This window comes from Sorex araneus, chromosome 2, assembly GCF_027595985.1.
Source record: "Sorex araneus isolate mSorAra2 chromosome 2, mSorAra2.pri, whole genome shotgun sequence".
Taxonomy (NCBI): domain Eukaryota; kingdom Metazoa; phylum Chordata; class Mammalia; order Eulipotyphla; family Soricidae; genus Sorex; species Sorex araneus.
This window is the reverse complement of record NC_073303.1, coordinates 39,558,182-39,573,156: the sequence shown is the minus strand read 5'-3', so window position 1 is coordinate 39,573,156 and position 14,975 is coordinate 39,558,182. Positions and strand designations below refer to the sequence as shown.

The following is a 14,975-nucleotide window of genomic DNA, read 5'->3' as shown; positions in this document are numbered from 1 at the left end:
TTTTGGTGTCCTGTGTCGTCCATTTTCTGACTGAATCTTTTGCCCATTTTTTAATATTGTCTTGCGTATCTTTTTCTGAAATATTTATAGGACTTTACATGATATATCCTTAAGTCATTGCAGATAACTTGTGTCAGGAAAGCACTGCAGGGGCTGGAGTGATAGCACAGTGGGTAGGGCGTTTGCCTTGCACGTGGCCGACCCGGGTTCGAATCCCAGCATCCCATATGGTCCCCTGAGCACCGCCAGGGGTAATTCCTGAGTGTAGAGCCAGGAGTAACCCCTGTGCATCGCCGAGTGTGACCGAAAACCAAAAAAAACAGAAAGCACTGCAAACCTTCTTCGCCGGCAGCGGCCAACCTCTTCATTCTTTTAGTCACATCTGTTTTGGGAACAGGAGGAACCAAGTCCATTGATGGATTGGCCTTTGGTGGAAATGGCGACAGGGCAAGTCACACCCAGCAGTGTTCATTCAGGGCTGACTCCTGGTTCTGTGCTCCCGGAAAACGTCTGGCAGTGCTCAGAGAAGTAGGCATAGACCCAGGGTCGGCTGCGTGCAAGGGAGCACCTTCCCCCGTGCTCCCGCGGCCCCTCATTCCTCTACAGTAAGGGGAGCCGCATGGGCTCTCCACCTTCAGTCTTCTCGGGGGAAATTGATTTGTCTCTGCTAAACCTTTCATATTTTCCTTCGGATCACGGAGGGAAGATCCTCTGCCGTGCTCGTGGGCCTGGGAGCACTCCCAGCAGGGCCCACGGGGTTCAAAGCTCAAACCCAGCTCTGAGAGACTGCGCAGGCCTCGTGCACTCAGAGGCCACCAGAGCTGCACACAGCAGTGCTCAGGGAGCCGCACGATGCCAGAGACAAAACCCGGGTCCCTGAGCCAAACCCGGGTCCCTGAGCCCTCTCTCAGGCCGCTGCCTGGATTTTAGTGGCAGTTCATGAGTGCCCCCCAAAGTTGCTGAGATTTTGATTGGATTGTGTCGGGTTTATAGATCAAGTCGGGAAGAAGTCCAGTCTCGGAAATAGGCTCCTAACGCACGGACCCACACATCTCTCTCTTCATTTGGCGCTTTAAATTTTTTTCTCTCAATTGTGCTTTGTGATTTTTAGTGTAAAGTTCATATGAAAGGGGCCATCTAAGCCTTCTAGGTGAAATTTTTATTAGAGAACTAGTACAGAGGTTAAGGTTCTAGTCTCACTTGCAGCTGACCCCAGTTCAATCCCCAACACAACACGTAGTCCTTAAGCACCAGCAGGAGTGGTCTCCGAGCACAGCCCTGAGCACTACTGGGCGTGACCCAAGCCCCAAGAGAAAAAAATTTTATTAAATATATATTATTCTAATAACTCTTAGCATTTGGTATTTTATGCCAATTAAAATGTGATGTTCTTATTTCTTGTTCTAATATTTTAGTCTAAAAATGCACTTACTCTTTGTAGCACTGTAGCACTATCATCCCATTGTTCATCGATTTCCTCGAGTGGGCACCTATAATGTTTCCACTGTGAGATTTGTTGTTACTGTTTTTGGCATATTGAATATGCCACGGGGAGCTTGCCAGGCTCTGTCGTGTGGGCGGGATACTCTCGGTAGCTTGCTGGGCTCTCCAAGAAGGATGGAGGAATCGAACCCGGGTCGACCGTGTGCAAGGCAAACGCCCTACCTGCTGTGCTATCACTCCAGCTCTGTTAGCTAACAAAAAATAAAATAAAAAATGTACTTTATAAGTCAGGAATATTTTCATATGTGATGTGTAGAATCCCCTCAACACTACCAGGTGTTAAATAAACATTTTAAAAATATTTTAATATTAATATTTTAATCGGCTGGGAAAGGGAGAAAATAAGTGAGACAGAGGAGGGAGAGAGCGTGAGAAAGAGAAAGAGAAAAAGAGAAGAGAGAGAGAGCACCCAAGTCTTACGTTAAAGGGGTGTGAACGGGGATGAGGTTTTGTGCCTGGGCATAAGGAATTTATGGTGGTACCCCATGAAAGGGGCTGGAGCCTTGCACAGTGGGTAGGGCGTTAGCCTTGCTTGTGGCCGACCTGGGTTCTATTCCTCCGCCTCTCTCGGAGAGCCCGGCAAGCTACCGAGAGTATCTTGCCCGCACAGCAGAGCCTGGCAAGCTCCCTGTGGCGTATTTGATATGCCAAAAATAGTAACAACAAGTCTCACAATGGAGACATTACCAGTGCCCACTCGAGCAAATCAATGAACAAATGGGATGACAGTGACAGTGACAGTGACAGTGACCCCATGGCAAGTTGCTCTGCAGAAAAGGCTTTTATAATATAGATAATCAAAATACTCTTTTTAATTTTTTTGAGCCACACCCCCTGGTTGTGTTCCAGGCTTACTCCTGACTCCTCGGGGGACCATCGGGGTTGCTGAGGATCTAATCTGGGTCAGAGGGTGCCAAGGCAAGAGCGTCTTATGCACTGTACTATCTCTCTGGCCCTCGAGATTTTTAATTAAATGGAATATATATTTAAAATATAAGGGTACCCAAGAGGCTTAGTCACTTGCCTGCTATCTCAAGGCATAAAAGTTAACTTCTGTTCAATTCAATATCAATTATTTTATTACTAGTATTTTCTGTCTCTTCAAAGCTATGACCTTTTGCAGTGTTAAAGATTAGATTTTATAATACTATTATCAGATAAAACCACAGAGATAAAAGTTTAGGCATTGGATAACTCGTGGCATCTCCGAATCTCAAAAGAACAAAGACATATATTTTGTGATAGCTAATACTTGGAATTCTGTCACACCGTATAATGCTTGGCATATAGCAGGTGCTCACTAAACATTTATTTTGTAAAAGACGGGTTATTTCCTTTTGGCGCTAGCTACCAGACTTACTATGCCCAGTGAGAAAGTGGAGGTCCATTATTTCTCTGTATAATTTCACAATATTCAGCAACTTGTTGCCAGAGTCTCTGTGTTTAGGGCTCCCTGTCTGGGTTTCATACAACCTCCTACCGGTGGGTGCTGGGTGTCCTCCATCTCCTCACCCCCCAGGCAACGGGTCAGCCAAAGCTTCTCTGTTCTGTTTCCATCGTATCTTATGATTTACGACCTTTTCATCTCCGCCTGGGTCCTAGAAGGTGTCACTCAGACGACCAGCCCTCCTTACCTGCTTGCTTGACTGCGTATGCTCCTCCTCTCACAGGACAGTGGCTTTTATTTATTTTAATTTATTTATTTTTTAATTAGTGAATCACCGTGAGGGTACAGTTATAGATTTATACATTTTCGTGCTCATGTTTCCCTCGTACAAAGTTCGAGAACCCACCCCTTCACCAGTGCCCATTCTCCACCACAAACCCAGCATCCCTCCCACCCTCCCCAGTCCCATCTCCCCCACCCCACCCTGCCACTGTGGCAGGGTATTCCCTTTTGTTCTCTCTCTCTAATTAGGTGTTGTGGTTTGCAATAAAGGTGTTGAGTGGCCATTGTGTTCAGTCTCTAGTCTATATTCAGCATGCATCACCCTTCCCCGCGTGGCCTCCAACCACATTTTACTTGGTGTTCCCTTCTCTGTCTGAGCTGCCCTATCCCCAGAATGTGAGGCCAGCTTCCAAGCCATGGAGCCAACCTCCTGGTACTTATTTCTACTATTTTTGTGTGTTCATCTCCTGCTCTGTTATTCTATATTCCACAGATGAGCGCTATCTTTCTATGTCTACAGGACAGTGGCTTTTAGGTCAATAATACACCGTGGTCAGCGTTTCTTAGAGGCATCTCTTAGATGCCAAGAGTAAATGCCAAGCAAAGCAGCCGCTTGACCTTTGCATATCCTGATTCTATTCTTAATTACAGATATTTTATTTTAGAATTCCCAATTTTTCATTTTACTTTTTTTTTAAAGATTATGATTCTGTTAAAATAATCTTTCTGCCACTCATCCATCTTCTACTTAATTTTGTTTGAAGTTTACTAACCCTGAAGTCTTGTGAACTAACTCCAGTGTCTGTTTTCTCACTGACGCTCCAGACTCCATTTTACTGGGGCTCATTAGTCTGTTTTGCCCAGTTCTTTGCTTGAGTAGCAGTTTTTTGTTTTATTCATTTAATTTTGTTTTATTCATGAGGGGTATAGCTCAGTAGTAGAGTATTCGACTGCATATCTTTTGTCATGAATGGCGTGCCTTATGGGCCACATACCATGGTAACCTCCTTTAGAGAATAGTATGTTTTGTTATATCAACATGTAAAATATGGTGAAAATCTCCCAGATCTCTTTCTGGGGGAGCCACACCCAGCGATGTTCAGGGCTTGCTCCTGGCTCTGTGGTCAGGGATCACTCCCGGTGGGGCTCAGGGGACCGTATGGGATGTCGGGATCAAACCCGACAAGTGTCCTACCCACTGTGCTTTCGCTCCGGCCCCAGTCACCCAGGTTCGACCATGGCTTGGTTTGGACCTCACTGAGGGGATTATCACCTAGCTTTACCCCTTAGAGGGTGAAGTTTTCCCTTGTAAAGCGGGGGTATTCCGGACTCCTGCTGAAGGCCTGAGTCTTCAATAAAGTCTCCATCCCACCTCGGCAGGGACCCCACATCTCCAAAGTCACTGCTTCCAGGATGTGTTTTCATAAATTCTTCCAGAGCCTTGGGTGATGTGCCCAGTGTAGGAGTCAGTCAAGGATGGAGGCTCGCCTGCAGCTGTGTTCTCAGGTTTTTTCTTTTCTGGCCTGCCCCTGCCAAGTCCTAACCACCTGGCAGCTGCAGCCCCAGTCGCCTGTAGCACCGGGAATGTGCCACACTGAGAAGGCGACCCTGTTTGCTCCATAGGCTGGTGCCCTCAGAGGGGCTGGGGTAGGGGGCCTGGGACAGAGGGGGTGAGCCCTGGCGCTTGCCACTGACTGCCTGAAAACAGTCTAGATTCCCAGTTGTGCAGGGCTAGGATTTGAAGTCTCCCCTCGTATTCTCTAATGGACTTAGATATCATTTCCCTGGGGAGCTTGTGGCATCCTTCCTTCTCATCGCTGGATGGGAATCCTTCTTCTCCCTTTTACAGCTTCTGCCAATCCCTGGCATCTTGGAAATGTGCAAAAGGACACGCTTGGGAAGACTGGAGGGTGAGTGTAGCCTCTCCCAGGAAGGCCGGCTGTGAGCGTGCGGAATCCATCCTCTCTCGGAGGGCCACAGAGCCCCGTGGCCGCCCAAGGCCATTGCTTCTGACCAATATGCGCTTATGAAGTATCTGTTCATAAATATTGCCAGGCTCTGCAAAATACTGGCCTGAGAGAGGCCTGGTTCCACTCTCAAGTAACTCACAGGCCAGCTGAAGGGACAACTAAATTTCCTTGGAATCATTAAAAAGCAATGCAAGGCCGAATGCGACCTGGCATTGATTATGTGCATCTTTGTTCTTTTTGTTTGTTCGGTTTCGGTTGGAGGGGTCCCTCCAGTCATGCCAGACCACGCCCAGGGCAAGGAACCCCTCTGCTAGCTTGGCTGGGTCCCCACTGCTGGTCCCGCTTCCTGTTTGCTCTGGCCCTCCAGGCCTGTCATGGTCATTCAGACAAGGAGTGAATGAGTTGCATTCAGATGCATTCAGATATGGAGCCCTGGGAGGGGCCGACATCTGGGGGACACTGACTGGCTGACCCCCTGCTGTGGTCCCACTCAGTCCCACACCAAGGAAGAACAAAGCAAGCGTTTGAAGTCCAAAGAAGGGGGCTGGAGCGGTAGCACAGCAAGGCAGGGCGTTTGCCTTGCACGCGGCCAACCCGGTTCGATTCCCAGCATCTCATATGGTCCCCCCGAGCACCACCAGGAGTAATTCCTGAGTGCAGAGCCAGGAGTAACCCCTGAGCATAGTCAGGTGTGACCCAAAAAGAAAAAATTTAAGAAAAAACCCTAACATCAGCAGAGGGCAGCCGCGGAGGTGGGGTAAGTCTGGGCTAGTCCCGTCATTCCCGAGCCAGAGAGGACGCCTCGAGACGCACTCGACGCCCCTTCCCCACCGAGGCCAGAGGGCACGGCCAGGGCATCATTCACCCCAACCCCACTCAGACACCCAGATCCCGGCGCCAGGGAAGGGCTCTGAGGGCTGAGCACGGGTTTGTCCTGCCAGGCCCTGGGTTGGATCCCCGGGGCCCCAGCACACACCAGGACTCTGAGCCTGGAGTGACTGTGGCCTCCACACAGCACAGCCTGTGGGGGCACCCCATAGACAATCTGGCCCCAGCACTCCGGACACAGACCCCCCCCCAGCCGTCCCCCTACTGGGCACCCACGACACCGGACCCTGGAATAAACCTCTGGGAGATGAGGGAGGCTCGAGGGAGGCTCGTGTTTCCTTCACCTTCACCTCTGCCCACCCCAGACCCGTGGCAGGTGACCTTTCACCCCGCCTCGGCCCCTTGGCCAGCTTTCCACAGCCTGAGCTGGGCCATGGCAGCCCCTCTCCCAGCCACGTGGGGACAGGACAGAAGAGGCGTCCCTGCCGGGCTCCTGGCCCTGCTCTGCCACCCGCCCTGTCAAGTATCACAGAAATTCCTCAGAACATTGGCTCACCCATGGAAGCCGTCAGTCAGCCAGTCCTGGAGACCATCTGACGTCCCCCAGACTCCCGTGTGGGACTGGCAGGGACCTCCTCTGTGCCTTTGGTCCCCCAGAGCCAAAGCCTCCAGGTACTGGGTAAAGTACCCAAGCTGGCTCAGTCTTCCGCTCCGTCCTCACAGCTCTCACCTCTGGGGACAGGAGCCTCAGGGCCCCAGTCCTCTGGGAGAGGATCCTTTGGGACACCATGACTTTGTCGTGTGGTCGGTTGTGCTCTGTGGTGCTGGGGATCGAACTCGGGGCCTCACGCTTTGCCGTAGAGCCTCAAGTCCTGACCTGAGACTCACTGGCTTTTAGGACCAGAGCTGTGTCAGGGGTTCAGATGTTTGCAGGCCTGTCCCCCTGACAGCAAGTTAATGGAGCACGTGGGGAAGGATGTCAGCGGGGAGAGAGATGCAGAGCAGAGCAGACCCCCGCCGCAGGTGGCCCGGCCTCCCCCAGCCCCCAGGGCCAGGCTGCCGGCCCGACAGAGCCAGGAATGGGGGTCCCCAAACCTCCCAGGCCAGCCCTTTCACAGAACTGGGGCAGGGAGCCAGGGTGAGGGGTCAGTCGGGAATAGAGACCCCTAATTCCGGGTAATGCGATAAATGCAGAGGACAGCAGAGCCCCCCTGCCCCACTGTCTCGGATTTTCTCCCTCCTCCTCCCCTGCCTCTCCTCCTCCCACCCTGTCTCCCGTCTCCTGCTCTTGTCCCCCTGGGGTCTCGGATGGCCCTGTCCCGCGCCTGCACACAGCTATCAGGGCCTCTCCCCTCTGAGCCTGGTGTGGCCCCTGGGGGGGAACAGCCACTGCCCAGCTGCCCAGGGGTCTGGAGAGAGCCACCTGGTGAAGGTAGTGAGGTGGGAGGAAGGGGCAGAGACCCCAGGAGTGGGGATGGAGAAGGAGGTCAGATCCCTGGTCCTGTGTGGCCCAAAGCACCTCAGTTCTGGGTCACAGGAGAGACACGTGGCCAGGAAGTAGATTTTTATATATTTTTATTTAATGAAAGAATCTTGATTTATAACATGTGTAACATTATCAATAGCAGAGTTTTAGCATGTAATAATTCAACAGCAATCCTACTACCAGTGTCAACTCCCCCCCCACCAGTGTCCCCACGGTCCCTGCTGCCCCCTCGACAGGCACTTACAGAGTGGTGGCAGTTAGACGCGACGTTGGCAGTGTGGCCGAGCCTGTGTTCGCATGTCTGTCTAGCCACACCGCTCTCCCAGCCCCGACCCTGTCCACCCGTCACTTCCTGCCTCGTCTTCTCTGCGAAGAAGACCCTCCTGGCAGGTCCTTTGCGGGGACCTTCCCCAAGGCTCAGGCTATCAGGGCAGGAAGGGCACGGGACAGTGGCCGGGAGGGAGAGCCCAGCGCCTGCTCGCCGCCCCCACCCCTGCCTCCTGCCCAGGGCCAGCAGGCGTCACGGCGGGGACGGGGTCCCGGGGCCCAGGGTGACGTGAGGGTGGTGACAGCGCGTCCCTGGGTGTGTCCACGCTGCCCAGGCTCATCAGTATTTCCCAGCACGGAAGTGTGGGGTAACAGAGCTGCGGGCTCAGAGTTGGAGGGGAGGGAGGTTTCCGGCAAGTAAGAGAGTCTCCGGCAGGGAGGAACCCAGCACAGGTCAGCATCACTCGTCTCTCACTTGCCTGGCTTCCTTGGTGGGTTTTACAAGAAAACAGCGTCATTGTGTTACTTAGCAAGTGACAAGACTGTTTAAAAGAATGCAAGGATGTGAGGACCAGAGATGGGACGGGGGAGGCGCCCACCCTGCACGGGGTGGCCCGGGTTCCGTCCCTGGAGCCCCATTTGGTCCAGCAAGCCTGCCAGGCCTGGTCCCTGAGCACAGAGCCAGGAGTGAGCCCTGAGCACAGGCAGGTGTGACCCCCCCACACCAAACAAGCAAAAGGCTGAGCCCTGGGTTCCATCCCCAGCACCCAACCCTGAGCACTGCCAGGAGGAGTCACCCTCAGCACCAAGCTGGGAGTAGCCCCTGAGCACTGTGGAATGTGGCTCAAAATAAAAAAAAAATAAAATCACTAAGCGACAACTACTTAAACTAGCTCTTCTCGGTGCGGGGTGCTTATAAACAGTTCTCAGTGATCCCGGCCAGCCGGCCCTCTAGTTCAGCCTGAGGCCTCAGGACTCTGCACGCGGCGCCAGGCCCTGCAGGGCTGCAGCTAGAGCCCAGGGCAACCCTGGGTGCTGCAGGCGCCGCCTCCCAGCCTCCGAGCTGACCGCTGACGAGTGAGGTATCAGCTCCCTGCCGGCGGCTTCACAGACCAGCCTCCCCGGGCACTACCTTTGCGCTCTCACCCCACTCCCCAGGGCTGAGTGTGGGGCTGGCGGGAAGCGCAGTCCGGAAGGGAGTGAGGGTCCGAGGGGGCTGGCTTCAGCCCAGGCAGGGCTGCTGCGCTCAGCTGGGCCTCCCCGCCCGCCCCGTGCCTCACCTCAGCCCATTCTTTCTCTGGGCTTCTTTTTAATTAATTAATTAATTAATTTTTTTAAATCGAATCACAGTGAGATACACAGTTACAAAGTTGTTCGTGATGGGGTTTCAGTCAGACAGTGTTCAACACCCGTCCCTTCTCCACGCACATTTCCCACCACCAGTGTCCCCAGTTTCCCTCCCGCACCCCCCCACGGCAGAAACTCTCTCTCCCTCTCTCCCTCCCTCTCTCTCTCTCTCTCCCTCTCTCCCTCTGTCTCCTCTCTCTCTTCTATCTTCCCTCTCTCTTTCTGTCTCCCTCTCTCTCTCCCTCTCTTCCTCTCTCTCCTCTTCCCCCTCTTCTCTCTCTCCTCTCTCTCTTCTATCTTTCCTCTCTCCTTCTCTTACTCTCTCTCCCTCTCTCTCTACCTCTCCCTCTCTCTCCTCTTCCCCCCTCTTCTCTTCTCTCTCTCCTCTCTCTCTTCTATCTTCCCTCTCTCTGTCTCCCTCTCTCTGTCTTCCTCTCTCTCCTCTTCCCCCCTCTTCTCTCTCTCTCTCTCTCTCTCTCTATCTATCTATCTATCTTTCTCTCTGTCCTTTCCTTCCCCCACTCCTTGCAGTGCAGGTACCAGAGTCCCCGGCCTCTAAGTGGTGGGCGCAGAGCTGCTGCTCAGACTGGCCCCAGCCTCAGGCGAGTCCCCAGACTGGCCCCAGCCTCAGGCGAGTCCCCAGAGCCTCGCGCGCCCTGTCTCTGCTCTGCCACTCTCCGTGCCACAGGGCACAAGCACACCCCACCCTCTCCTCCAAGGCCCCGTCTCCACATGCAGACGACACAGGGACACCAGCTCCAGAGGCTTCTGCGAGGAAGACACGGGAGTCCACGCAGGGGCCCTGCCAGCCTCTCCCCGAGGAGGGCCTCACGGAAAGGGCCAGACACCTTGTCCGGGCAGGAGCCGAGTGCCGGGGCTCCTCGGGGCCCTTGCCAGGCCGCTGGCAGCCTCGGCCCCTCACCCGGAGCCCCCCGCCCCCCAGTCTGGGCCCCAGCAGGCTCCGACCACAGCTCCGACATGCCCTCTGCTATTTTCCCTGGGAACAGATGGAAGCCGCCGCCGTGACTCACTCGGGGAAGGGATAAACCCGCAGCCGAGCAGAGCCCAGGACGGAACGAAAACCCCCAAATCACAGAGCGGGAGGGCGAAGCGGCAGGCGCAGCTGTGGGCACGGCTGCCCGGGGGCTGCGGCTAAGCCTGGCGGGCTGCACACGGCGAGCGGGGCCGCGGAGGCTGGGCTGGGGCCAGGCCAGGGCGAGCACCGGCACGGGGGCACCTTCGAGCCCCCACAAAACACGCAGCAGCTGCAAGAGCGGCAAGGGAGAGCCCCCCCGCCCCGACACGGCACCCTCCCCGCCTCTGCCCTGCCCTGCTTCTCCTCCTTCCTGTCTTTCTCGTCTTCCTTTCTCCGTTTCCTTCCTTCCTTCCTCCCTCCTTCCTTCCTTCCTTACTCCCTCCCTCCCTTCCTTCCTCCCTCCCTCCCTCCCTCCCTCCCTCCTTCCTTCCTTCCTTCCTTCCTTACTCCCTCCCTCCCTCCCTTCCTTCCTTATTTCATTCCTTCCTTCCTTCCCTCCCTCCCTCCTTCCTTCCTTCCTTCCTTCCTTACTCCCTCCCTCCCTCCCTTCCTTCCTTCCTTATTTCGTTCCTTCCTTCCTTCCCTCCTTCCTTCCTTCCTTCCTTCCTTCCTTCCTCCCTTCCTTCCTTCCTTCCTTCCTTCCTCCCTTCCTTCCTTCCTTCCGTCCTTCCTTTCTCTCTTTCCCCTTTTCCCTTCCTTTCATTCATGCCCTTCTCTCTTCCTTCCCTCCCTTCTCTCTCTCTGAAGCGTGTGTTCCGAGACCCAGGCCCCCTGCATCGGGCCCTCAGAGCTCGGCCTACCATTGCGTGCTTTCGGGGTCAGACGCTCGCCCTCCGCCGTGGGAACGCTGAAGGGCTCCTCCCGGCTACCAGCCTCCAGAAAGGAAACTAAACTGAATTTGGGCAGCTCAGAAAGCCAGACGCACCTGCCAGCTCAGCGTCCGCGTCCCCTGCCCGCTGTCCCTCACCTCCCCAGCAGTCTGTGGGTCCCCCTCCGCCCGCCTGTGCACGCAGCGACCCCGTGGGCCTCCGTCAGCCCCGTGCAGGGAAGGGGAGGCCCTCCGCCGGAAAGAGAGAGAGCACAGGCCGCGTCATCCGGCCGGAGGATTTCCCTGGGCCTGGCCCATATCTGCGGTTATCCTCACCCTGGGGGCGGGGGGCGTACGGCTACCCCGGGACCCCCATCACGACCCAGCCCCCCAAACTGTGCTACTCAGGCCACAAGCAAGGACTGGCTTCCATGGGCACAAGGAAGTGGACAGACGCAGGCTCACGTGCAGCCAGAGACCAGGGGTCCCACGCGTCTTCACGGGGACCCGTCACCCCACAGGGAACCCTTTTCTCCAGGCCTGGGTCGGGTGCTTCCTTCTAACTGGCCGGGACTCGAGCCCAGCAGCCCTCGGGAGGGCTCCTCTCCTTTCCCCTCCGCCTCAACGTCCTCCAGTTTCCCTCTCGAGGCATTTTGTCCTTGTGCCGCCGTGATGAAGCATCTGGAACCCAGAACACAGAGGCTTGGGAGCGTCATGGCCAAGTGGGAAACGGGGGAGGGGCAGGGGGTCGTAAGGTGGAGGGGCCAGGCCAGCACCTTTGATTGTCTAAGTTGGTCTGTACGTTTCAGAGCTGGGTATGGGCGTGCAGCAGAGGGCACGGATGGTTCTCGAAGCCTGGGCCTGACTCAGCAGGAGTCCGGGGGCATGTGCTGGATCTTCCTGTTGTAGAGGCCTCTGGGCAGCGGCTCCTTGCACAGGTTGGGGGCCCCTCTGACGCCCCTCAGGCGGCGGGCCGTGGCCTGGGCCCCTCAGCCTCTCCTATTTCCTGAGTCGACGTTTCTGTGGCGTGTTTGTTTGGGGTTTGGGACCACACCCAGTGGTGCTCAGGGCTGCCTCCTGGCTCTGCACGCAGGAATCACTCCTGGTGGTGCTGGGGGATCATCTGGGGTGCGCGGGATCACACTCGGGTCGCCCCAGTACAAGGCAAGCTCCCTGCGGCTGTGCTGTCGCTCTGGCCCTGCTCTGTAACCAGAGGGCACCTTGCCCAAACCTCTCCTGACAGACCCCGTGTGTCTGCCTGGCCCGTCCTTCTTCCTGGCTTCTCCAAATTAGAGTCTTCTGTGAAGAAAAGCCTCCCCCGTGCCGCAAGGAGGAAACTCCCTCTGAGCTCCGAGCCAGACGGAAAACGCTTCGAAGGGTTTTGCGGAGTCAGACGTTCCCGGGGGGTAACTCGGGGCTGCCGGGGGGAGCCAAGGCTGCCTCTGTGCGCCCTGTCCCTTCCCTGGGCCCGGCATCACTCCCACCCACAGGCGGGGAGGCGGGGGGGCTCTTCCCCAGGGACTCACATGCTAACCCTCCAGCCTTGCTGACGGGGCGTGGACGGTTCTAGAAGTCTGGGCCTGGCCCGGCTGGAGTTCAGGAACCCAAACCTGAACTTGCTTCTTGTAAAGGGGCCTCTAGGCAGCGGCTCCTACGTACGAGACAGGACCTCGCTGGCCCGCATCATCCAGGGGGTCACTGCACAGCCTCGTGGGGTCACTGCATAGGGGGGTCACTGCACAGCAGGCAGCGGCCTCACTTCCCGAAGATATATGGCCTGGGCCAGACTCTCGGCGCAGGGGCTGGGCACTGCCTGCTAGGGCAAGCCCTGGTCCATCCCCATCCCCAGGTGTGGTCTCCGAGCCCTGCCAGGGGGGCGCCCAGAGCACGCCAGTATAGCTGGGGGCTGGGCAGGCCTGCAGCCTCTCAGAGCGAGGCTGAGCGCATCAGTGTCCGAGGAAGTTCCCGCCACAGCGCCCGATTCATCAGCCCTCCAGTATTCCTGCCTGGCCGAGTGTCACCGTCTGCTCACTCACAGGACAGGCTTGGCGAGCAGACAGACACGCACCCAGGCAGCCCACAGCTGCCCTCCCAGCCCTCACGCCACTACCCGCTCCGAGTCTCCCCTCCCCCTCCGCTGCTGCTGCTGCTGTCACTCACTCCCGTGGTCACACACCAGGTTGTGAGCACGCAGTGAAGGTCACTCCCCCGTCCTGGCAGCAGAGTCCTTGTCCCCTGCAGTCTCGGGGCCCCACCTCCGTGGCTGCGGGCAGGTGCCCTCCTGTTTCCCCGTCAGGCACCCTGCCCCCTCTCCGCGTGCTTCCCCACCCTGCCCGTGGGGGGTGAGTCTGCACCCGAGAGCACGGACCCAGGGCGTCTTAGCTGCGGGACAGAGTGACCCGCCGACCGGGGAGGAGGCCCTGGAAGATCAGCAATCCCTCAGGCTGTGCGCGAAGCCGGAAACCAGGTTCCCTGATCCCCAGGGCGGCGAGCCCCGCGCTCCGCACCCCGGCCCGGCCTCGCTGCAGCCGGCCTCTGGAAGCAGAGGGGTCAGTGGGCAGTCACAGAACGGACTAGAACTCGTCCCCTGGCCATCGCTGGGAGGGCCCGCCCACACTGTCCACTTTGACGGGGCAGCCAAGGCTGTGGTCAGCAGAGAAGGCAAGAAGGGCAGCGGGCAGCCTGGCCAGGGGACGAGCCGTGTCTGTTGGCCCCCTAGTGGTGTCTCATTGTCTGTCCACAGCAGTGGCTTAGGGCAGCATCAGGTGGCTGGACGGCAGGAGCTGGTCCCATGAGAGCACCTGGGCCTGCTGCGCTGGGGTCCCTCCCCACCAGCTTCAGCGTGGACGTGCCCCCGGGGCCCAGGCAGGCCCCACTGGGCCGCGTCTCTGCACCCCGAGGGGCTCTCCAGGCCATGCCAGCCCAGGGCCCAGGCTCCCGCCCCCCACCGCATCCGTCCTTGCGCATCCTCGAGAGCTGGTTCCCACCAGCCTGACCCCGACTCGGCCTCACTCGCCCCTGAGTGCCCCCTGGCCAGTGCCCACCGGTCTTGGGAACGAGCTCTCTAAGCTGGGCCAGTCCCGGTATGTCCTTGTACAGAGGGGAAATTGAGGCATGGTCACCGTGGCCAGCAGGAAGTAGGTGGCAAATGTTACAAGCTCAGAACCGGAAGAAAGGAAGCGTCTTTGCCTTGGGCCTTTCTCTGCTTTCTCACAAGGTCTGAGCCTGTGCAGGAGCCCCTGGGCGTAAGGATGGGGGTGAGGGGTGCTGGGCCGCCCCCTGCAGGGCGTCGGGGTCTCTCTCCTACAGCCAGAGGGAAACCCCTGCCCCAACCCTCACTGCCCCACACCTCAGCAGCACAGCCTGGGCCATGACCCCTACTGACAGAACCCCCATGCCACGCGGGCCCAGGGAGCACTGGCAGCCGGCTCTGGGGGCAGTGCTCGGGATTTGCCATTCCACTGAGTCACCTCAGCAGACGGCCATGTGCTTCTGTTTTGTTTTCAGAGGAAAGATTTGTAAGACTGGGAGGGCAGGACGGGGAGAAAACAGAACAAAACTCCAAGTGTGACTTGGAATAGTGAGGAGAATCGAGCTGCTCTCTGCCTCTCGGCTGGGCACGGTGACACGGTGACAGTCTCCCCTCGCTGAGGAGAGCGGCCTGCCCAGACCACCTCAAGGCTGGTGGTCAGTCAGCAAACTCCAGCTCCAAGAACGCCACCCAGCTCTGCTCTCAGCTGCAGCAAGAGTCAGGGGGAGGGGGGCTGTAGTGATAGCACAGTGGGGAGGGCATTTGCCTTGCACGCGGCCGACCCAGGTTTGATTCCCAGCATCCCATATGGTCCCCCGAGCACCACCAGGAGTAATTCCTGAGTGCATGAGCCAGGAGTGACCCCTGTGCATCGATGGGTGTGACCCCCCCCAAAAAAAAGGAGTCAGTGGGAGGGGGCTGGAGTAAGACCCCAGCGGGGAGGGCACTTGTCTTGCATGTGACCCACCGGGTTCCATCCCTGGCACCCCATATGGTCCCCCGAGCCCACCGGGAGTGCTCCCTGGCACAG

General features: G+C 57.1%; 1 protein-coding gene across 1 annotated transcript in view; it reads left to right on the top strand.

Moving 5' to 3' along the window:
* Positions 1-14,975, top strand: part of ITGA11 (integrin subunit alpha 11) — a 110,388-nt gene that overhangs the window by 20,079 nt on the left and 75,334 nt on the right. The window lies entirely within an intron of this gene.